The 9293-nt window shown below is 49.8% G+C and overlaps 1 long non-coding RNA gene across 1 annotated transcript; it reads left to right on the top strand.

The window, feature by feature from the left end:
• The first annotated feature begins 1731 nt into the window (after window positions 1-1731).
• On the top strand, window positions 1732-7058 carry LOC136595496 (uncharacterized). The gene is made up of 3 exons (XR_010788706.1): window positions 1732-1851; window positions 4447-4603; window positions 6966-7058. It is a non-coding gene; the product is annotated as an uncharacterized lncRNA (long non-coding RNA).
• The last annotated feature ends 2235 nt before the right edge of the window (window positions 7059-9293 follow it).

A 9293-nucleotide genomic window follows, 5' to 3' on the forward strand; every position in this document is an offset into this window, starting at 1 on the left:
CTACTTGATATTTGCCTATATGTGTGACCTTTCAGCCTTCGCTCATGGGGCCCGACGACTGTGGGCTGAAACGTCACACCTAGAATTGAAGTATCTGTAATTTTTCAAAAAATGTGTTGGAGTGCTGGCTATTTTTAGGTTTTTGATCAAGGAGACACAGAGTTGGGGTTACAGTTCCTTCCTTCCTTCCTTCCTTCCTTCCTTCCTTCCTTCCTTCCTTCCTTCCTTCCTTCCTTCCTTCCTTCCTTCCTTCCTTCCTTCCTTCCTTCCTTCCTTCCTTCCTTCCTTCCTTCCTTCCTTCCTTCCTTCCTTCCTTCCTTCCTTCCTTCCTTCCTTCCTTCCTTCCTTCCTTCCTTCCTTCCTTCCTTCCTTCCTTCCTTCCTTCCTTCCTTCCTTCCTTCCTTCTTTCCTGGTCCATGCAGACAGAATAGCTTCTTGCGGTTGTGGCAAATTACATGGCGGTGCTGGGAATAGCTGACACGAAGAATTCATGGATTTATGCTGCTTGTGCCAAATTCTGGCCTTTCCATCGGCGTGGCACAACAGAGCAGGGTTCCCCTGTAAACCCAATATTTTTTCACTGCTCGGCGATCCCATTTTTGCCTTCTTTTGTTCGCCGGAGTCTGTCTTGCTTTCTAGTTTCTCTTAGACACAATAAGACATAAGCCAGTTATTTGCTGTTACGGCCTGTCCGTGCTGAGGAACGGGGAGTTGTGCCTTGGGACCATTTAGTTGGAGCTCCGCAGGCGTTTGATTGGTTTGCTGCACTGTGTGCGGCCGGGTGGTGGGAAGTATCCGAACAGCCTCCTCCGGCCCCTTCTGCGGAGGATCCCCTTTGGCTGAGTGTTCTTCCTGGAAGACGCCATTATGGGTGTACTCTGGACAGGGCTGCAGGAGGAGAGCCCAGAAGTTGTGAGTTTTTGAAATGCGGGCCCTGCCTAGTCCTGCGGCCATGACAAGGCCTTGTGGGAAGTGGCTGACAATGGTGGTTGTAATATGGCCGGGCAGTGAAAATTGTGGATGTAGGAACGTTGTGAGTGCAGTTTTTGGTGCTGTTCCCCGGGGTGAAGCGTGTAATTTCCATCCAGGGAAGCTGAAATGGTGAAAGGTCAGCCGCTGGCTGTAATAATGCAGCTGACCGTTGGGTGTATAGTAGAGGCCGGCGCTGCATTGTGGCCTGCTCTATTCAAACGCCAACTGATTCCATGTGCCTGGCTGTAGTGTAGTGGTCAGAGCACACGTCCGGGGTCGCAGACGGTTCCAGATCAATTACCTGCACCTCATTTGTGGACACCACTTTTTTTTTTTTACAATTTCATAATTTTTTTAAAATCCACCCAAAGTAAACACAAACCTTTTACCTGCTTTTACTTCCATGTTTAGTGATAAACGGGCACACACACACACATGGGCATGCAGCGGGTCCATAGCTGGTGGGCATGGGCAGTACACGGTACAACAGCACTTCTGACCGCCTCTTCAGCAGTATTGCAGTCACGGCGTCACTTTATTACTCTGCCTAACGCCGTGATTGGTTTACATGATAATAATTTGCCGCCTTCATTTCTCTTCAGTGACGGATTTGTATACATGTCGCCTGAGATCATTTAGGAAGCGACGGCACGCTTTCTGTCTTGCGCTGTAGAGTGCAGTGATGGACGCTTGTAAATTGGCTTTCTTATTGTCATTGACAGGGCATCATCTTAGGACCTTAATGAAAAACAATGAAGAACAGCGCAGAAAGCACCCCGCCGGGCGCATGATGGTCAGAAGCAAGCCGCGGAGCAACAGAAGAAGAAGGCGGGCCGGTCCAATGAACTGCGTTCTCTTTGCCGTCATGTGGACGGTCAGGTGCGTGTGCATCGCTTAATGCTTCACGTACCGTGACAGATTTCTCAGTGCTACAGTGCCAACGTGACAGAATAAAGGGGTATTCCCATCTGAGACTTTCCTGGCATGTCCACAAGATATGCCATGGAAGTCTGATAGTTGCGAGTCCCACGTCTCAGGCTCGTACCCACCTCTAGTTTTGGTATCCCTGACCTCCTGCCCGGCTGGATGGTGGCGCCTGGGGGTGGCGAGGACTTACGAAAACAGCCGAGCGGACGAGCTATGCTCTTTCCGTAAGTCTGGAAGTAAGTTGGCAAGCAAGGTGTGATGCTCTGGGCAATGTTCAGCCTATAAACCTTGGGTCCTGGCATTTATGTGGATGTAAACTTGACACGTACCCCTCCTTAAAAGGGTTTTCCCATTACTTAAAATTGCTTCACAGCCACTCTGCCCTTCCTGGTTGCTGTTGAGCAGGATGTGTGACTGCTGCAGCAATCACCGGCTATAGGAGGTCACTGCTGTGTCGATTGACTAGCTCCAATAGTCACAGGTGCTGGTCAGTAGGAAGTACAGAGTGGCTGGGAGGCTTTTTACAGTGGTGGAAAAACCCCTTGAAATGTTTTTGCAGCCCAGGTTCACCCTTTATGGCATGAAATATAGTAAAACGGGCGTCTCTGTAAAGGATCCAGGCATATGGCAGCTGGCTACTTGATATTTGCCTATATGTGTGACCTTTCAGCCTTCGCTCATGGGGCCCGACGACTGTGGGCTGAAACGTCACACCTAGAATTGAAGTATCTGTAATTTTTCAAAAATGTGTTGGAGTGCTGGCTATTTTTAGGTTTTTGATCAAGGAGACACAGAGTTGGGGTTACAGTTCCTTCCTTCCTTCCTTCCTTCCTTCCTCCTTCCTTCCTTCCTTCCTTCCTTCTTCCTTCCTTCCTTCCTTCCTTCCTTCTTCCTTCCTTCCCTTCCTTCCTTCCTTCCTTCCTTCCTTCCTTCCTTCCTTCCTTCCTTCCTTCCTTCCTTCCTTCCTTCCTTCCTTCCTTCCTTCCTTCCTTCCTTCCTTCCTTCCTTCCTTCCTTCCTTCCTTCCTTCCTTCCTTCCTTCCTTCCTTCCTTCCTTCCTTCCTTCCTTCCTTCCTTCCTTCCTTCCTTCCTTCCTTCCTTCCTTCCTTCCTTCCTTCCTTCCTTCCTTCCTTCCTTCCTTCCTTCCTTCCTTCCTTCCTTCCTTCCTTCCTTCCTTCCTTCCTTCCTTCCTTCCTTCCTTCCTTCCTTCCTTCCTTCCTTCCTTCCTTCCTCCTTCCTTCCTTCCTTCCTTCCTTCCTTCCTTCCTTCCTGGTCCATGCAGATAGAATAGCTTCTTGCGGTTGTGGCAAATTACATGGCGGTGCTGGGAATAGCTGACACGAAGAATTCATGGATTTATGCTGCTTGTGCCAAATTCTGGCCTTTCCATCGTCGTGGCACAACAGAGCAGGGTTCCCCTGTAAACCCAATATTTTTTCACTGCTCGGGGATCCATTTTTGCCTTCTTTTGTTCGCCGGAGTCTGTCTTGCTTTCTAGTTTCTCTTAGACACAATAAGACATAAGCCAGTTATTTGCTGTTACGGCCTGTCCGTGCTGAGGAACGGGGAGTTGTGCTTGGGACCATTTAGTTGGAGCTCCACAGGCGTTTGATTGGTTTGCTGCACTGTGTGCGGCCGGGTGGTGGGAAGTATCCGAACAGCCTCCTCCGGCCCCTTCTGCGGAGATCCCCTTTGGCTGAGTGTTCTTCCTGGAAGACGCCATTATGGGTGTACTCTGGACAGGGCTGCAGGAGGAGAGCCCAGAAGTTGTGAGTTTTTGAAATGCGGGCCCTGCCTAGTCCTGCGGCCATGACAAGGCCTTGTGGGAAGTGGCTGACAATGGTGGTTGTAATATGGCCGGGCAGTGAAAATTGTGGATGTAGGAACGTTGTGAGTGCAGTTTTTGGTGCTGTTCCCCGGGTGAAGCGTGTAATTTCCATCCAGGAAGCTGAAATGGTGAAAGGTCAGCCGCTGGCTGTAATAATGCAGCTGACCGTTGGTGTATAGTAGAGGCCGGCGCTGCATTGTGGCCTGCTCTATTCAAACGCCAACTGATTCCATGTGCCTGGCTGTAGTGTAGTGGTCAGAGCACACGTCCGGGGTCGCAGACGGTTCCAGATCAATTACCTGCACCTCATTTGTGGACACCACTTTTTTTTTTTTACAATTTCATAATTTTTTTAAAATCCACCCAAAGTAAACACAAACCTTTTACCTGCTTTTACTTCCATGTTTAGTGATAAACGGGCACACACACACACATGGGCAAGCAGCGGGTCCATAGCTGGTGGGCATGGGCAGTACACGGTACAACAGCACTTCTGACCGCCTCTTCAGCAGTATTGCAGTCACGGCGTCAGTTTATTACTCTGCCTAACGCCGTGATTGGTTTACATGATAATAATTTGCCGCCTTCATTTCTCTTCAGTGACGGATTTGTATACATGTCGCCTGAGATCATTTAGGAAGCGACGGCACGCTTTCTGTCTTGCGCTGTAGAGTGCAGTGATGGACGCTTGTAAATTGGCTTTCTTATTGTCATTGACAGGGCATCATCTTAGGACCTTAATGAAAAAGAATGAAGAACAGCGCAGAAAGCACCCCGCCGGGCGCATGATGGTCAGAAGCAAGCCGCGGAGCAACAGAAGAAGAAGGCGGGCCGGTCCAATGAACTGCGTTCTCTTTGCCGTCATGTGGACGGTCAGGTGCGTGTGCATCGCTTAATGCTTCACGTACCGTGACAGATTTCTCAGGTGCTACAGTGCCAACGTGACAGAATAAAGGGGTATTCCCATCTGAGACTTTCCTGGCATGTCCACAAGATATGCCATGGAAGTCTGATAGTTGCGAGTCCCACGTCTCAGGCTCGTACCCACCTCTAGTTTTGGCATCCCTGACCTCCTGCCCGGCTGGATGGTGGCGCCTGGGGGTGGCGAGGACTTACGAAAACAGCCGAGCGGACGAGCTATGCTCTTTCCGTAAGTCTGGAAGTAAGTTGGCAAGCAAGGTGTGATGCTCTGGGCAATGTTCAGCCTATAAACCTTGGGTCCTGGCATTTATGTGGATGTAACCTTGACACGTACCCCTCCTTAAAGGGGTTTTCCCATTACTTAAAATTGCTTCACAGCCACTCTGCCCTTCCTGGTTGCTGTTGAGCAGGATGTGTGACTGCTGCAGCCAATCACCGGCTATAGGAGGTCACTGCTGTGGCGATTGACTAGCTCCAATAGTCACAGGTGCAGGTCAGTAGGAAGTACAGAGTGGCTGGGAGGCTTTTTACAGTGGTGGAAAAACCCCTTGAAATGTTTTTGCAGCCCAGGTTCACCCTTTATGGCATGAAATATAGTAAAACGGGCGTCTCTGTAAAGGATCCAGGCATATGGCAGCTGGCTACTTGATATTTGCCTATATGTGTGACCTTTCAGCCTTCGCTCATGGGGCCCGACGACTGTGGGCTGAAACGTCACACCTAGAATTGAAGTATCTGTAATTTTTCAAAAAATGTGTTGGAGTGCTGGCTATTTTTAGGTTTTTGATCAAGGAGACACAGAGTTGGGGTTACAGTTCCTTCCTTCCTTCCTTCCTTCCTTCCTTCCTTCCTTCCTTCCTTCCTTCCTTCCTTCCTTCCTTCCTTCCTTCCTTCCTTCCTTCCTTCCTTCCTTCCTTCCTTCCTTCCTTCCTTCCTTCCTTCCTTCCTTCCTTCCTTCCTTCCTTCCTTCCTTCCTTCCTTCCTTCCTTCCTTCCTTCCTTCCTTCCTTCCTTCCTTCCTTCCTTCTTTCCTTCCTGGTCCATGCAGATAGAATAGCTTCTTGCGGTTGTGGCAAATTACATGGCGGTGCTGGGAATAGCTGACACGAAGAATTCATGGATTTATGCTGCTTGTGCCAAATTCTGGCCTTTCCATCGGCGTGGCACAACAGAGCAGGGTTCCCCTGTAAACCCAATATTTTTTCACTGCTCGGGGATCCCATTTTTGCCTTCTTTTGTTCGCCGGAGTCTGTCTTGCTTTCTAGTTTCTCTTAGACACAATAAGACATAAGCCAGTTATTTGCTGTTACGGCCTGTCCGTGCTGAGGAACGGGGAGTTGTGCCTTGGGACCATTTAGTTGGAGCTCCACAGGCGTTTGATTGGTTTGCTGCACTGTGTGCGGCCGGGTGGTGGGAAGTATCCGAACAGCCTCCTCCGGCCCCTTCTGCGGAGGATCCCCTTTGGCTGAGTGTTCTTCCTGGAAGACGCCATTATGGGTGTACTCTGGACAGGGCTGCAGGAGGAGAGCCAGAAGTTGTGAGTTTTTGAAATGCGGGCCCTGCCTAGTCCTGCGGCCATGACAAGGCCTTGTGGGAAGTGGCTGACAATGGTGGTTGTAATATGGCCGGGCAGTGAAAATTGTGGATGTAGGAACGTTGTGAGTGCAGTTTTTGGTGCTGTTCCCCGGGGTGAAGCGTGTAATTTCCATCCAGGGAAGCTGAAATGGTGAAAGGTCAGCCGCTGGCTGTAATAATGCAGCTGACCGTTGGGTGTATAGTAGAGGCCGGCGCTGCATTGTGGCCTGCTCTATTCAAACGCCAACTGATTCCATGTGCCTGGCTGTAGTGTAGTGGTCAGAGCACACGTCCGGGGTCGCAGACGGTTCCAGATCAATTACCTGCACCTCATTTGTGGACACCACTTTTTTTTTTTTACAATTTCATAATTTTTTTAAAATCCACCCAAAGTAAACACAAACCTTTTACCTGCTTTTACTTCCATGTTTAGTGATAAACGGGCACACACACACACATGGGCATGCAGCGGGTCCATAGCTGGTGGGCATGGGCAGTACACGGTACAACAGCACTTCTGACCGCCTCTTCAGCAGTATTGCAGTCACGGCGTCAGTTTATTACTCTGCCTAACGCCGTGATTGGTTTACATGATAATAATTTGCCGCCTTCATTTCTTTTCAGTGACGGATTTGTATACATGTCGCCTGAGATCATTTAGGAAGCGACGGCACGCTTTCTGTCTTGCGCTGTAGAGTGCAGTGATGGACGCTTGTAAATTGGCTTTCTTATTGTCATTGACAGGGCATCATCTTAGGACCTTAATGAAAAAGAATGAAGAACAGCGCAGAAAGCACCCCGCCGGGCGCATGATGGTCAGAAGCAAGCCGCGGAGCAACAGAAGTAGAAGGCGGGCCGGTACAATGAACTGCGTTCTCTTTGCCGTCATGTGGACGGTCAGGTGCGTGTGCATCGCTTAATGCTTCACGTACCGTGACAGATTTCTCAGGTGCTACAGTGCCAACGTGACAGAATAAAGGGGTATTCCCATCTGAGACTTTCCTGGCATGTCCACAAGATATGCCATGGAAGTCTGATAGTTGCGAGTCCCACGTCTCAGGCTCGTACCCACCTCTAGTTTTGGCATCCCTGACCTCCTGCCCGGCTGGATGGTGGCGCCTGGGGGTGGCGAGGACTTACGAAAACAGCCGAGCGGACGAGCTATGCTCTTTCCGTAAGTCTGGAAGTAAGTTGGCAAGCAAGGTGTGATGCTCTGGGCAATGTTCAGCCTATAAACCTTGGGTCCTGGCATTTATGTGGATGTAACCTAGACACGTACCCCTCCTTAAAGGGGTTTTCCCATTACTTAAAATTGCTTCACAGCCACTCTGCCCTTCCTGGTTGCTGTTGAGCAGGATGTGTGACTGCTGCAGCCAATCACCGGCTATAGGAGGTCACTGCTGTGGCGATTGACTAGCTCCAATAGTCACAGGTGCAGGTCAGTAGGAAGTACAGAGTGGCTGGGAGGCTTTTTACAGTGGTGGAAAAACCCCTTGAAATGTTTTTGCAGCCCAGGTTCACCCTTTATGGCATGAAATATAGTAAAACGGGCGTCTCTGTAAAGGATCCAGGAATATGGCAGCTGGCTACTTGATATTTGCCTATATGTGTGACCTTTCAGCCTTCGCTCATGGGGCCCGACGACTGTGGGCTGAAACGTCACACCTAGAATTGAAGTATCTGTAATTTTTCAAAAAATGTGTTGGAGTGCTGGCTATTTTTAGGTTTTTGATCAAGGAGACACAGAGTTGGGGTTACAGTTCCTTCCTTCCTTCCTTCCTTCCTTCCTTCCTTCCTTCCTTCCTTCCTTCCTTCCTTCCTTCCTTCCTTCCTTCCTTCCTTCCTTCCTTCCTTCCTTCCTTCCTTCCTTCCTTCCTTCCTTCCTTCCTTCCTTCCTTCCTTCCTTCCTTCCTTCCTTCCTTCCTTCCTTCCTTCCTTCCTTCCTTCCTTCCTTCCTTCCTTCCTTCCTTCCTTCCTTCCTTCCTTCCTTCCTTCCTTCCTTCCTTCCTTCCTTCCTTCCTTCCTTCCTTCCTTCTTTCCTGGTCCATGCAGACAGAATAGCTTCTTGCGGTTGTGGCAAATTACATGGCGGTGCTGGGAATAGCTGACACGAAGAATTCATGGATTTATGCTGCTTGTGCCAAATTCTGGCCTTTCCATCGGCGTGGCACAACAGAGCAGGGTTCCCCTGTAAACCCAATATTTTTTCACTGCTCGGCGATCCCATTTTTGCCTTCTTTTGTTCGCCGGAGTCTGTCTTGCTTTCTAGTTTCTCTTAGACACAATAAGACATAAGCCAGTTATTTGCTGTTACGGCCTGTCCGTGCTGAGGAACGGGGAGTTGTGCCTTGGGACCATTTAGTTGGAGCTCCGCAGGCGTTTGATTGGTTTGCTGCACTGTGTGCGGCCGGGTGGTGGGAAGTATCCGAACAGCCTCCTCCGGCCCCTTCTGCGGAGGATCCCCTTTGGCTGAGTGTTCTTCCTGGAAGACGCCATTATGGGTGTACTCTGGACAGGGCTGCAGGAGGAGAGCCCAGAAGTTGTGAGTTTTTGAAATGCGGGCCCTGCCTAGTCCTGCGGCCATGACAAGGCCTTGTGGGAAGTGGCTGACAATGGTGGTTGTAATATGGCCGGGCAGTGAAAATTGTGGATGTAGGAACGTTGTGAGTGCAGTTTTTGGTGCTGTTCCCCGGGGTGAAGCGTGTAATTTCCATCCAGGGAAGCTGAAATGGTGAAAGGTCAGCCGCTGGCTGTAATAATGCAGCTGACCGTTGGGTGTATAGTAGAGGCCGGCGCTGCATTGTGGCCTGCTCTATTCAAACGCCAACTGATTCCATGTGCCTGGCTGTAGTGTAGTGGTCAGAGCACACGTCCGGGGTCGCAGACGGTTCCAGATCAATTACCTGCACCTCATTTGTGGACACCACTTTTTTTTTTTTACAATTTCATAATTTTTTTAAAATCCACCCAAAGTAAACACAAACCTTTTACCTGCTTTTACTTCCATGTTTAGTGATAAACGGGCACACACACACACATGGGCATGCAGCGGGTCCATAGCTGGTGGGCATG

This window comes from Eleutherodactylus coqui, unplaced genomic scaffold, assembly GCF_035609145.1.
Source record: "Eleutherodactylus coqui strain aEleCoq1 unplaced genomic scaffold, aEleCoq1.hap1 HAP1_SCAFFOLD_821, whole genome shotgun sequence".
NCBI classification, from domain to species: Eukaryota; Metazoa; Chordata; class Amphibia; order Anura; family Eleutherodactylidae; genus Eleutherodactylus; species Eleutherodactylus coqui.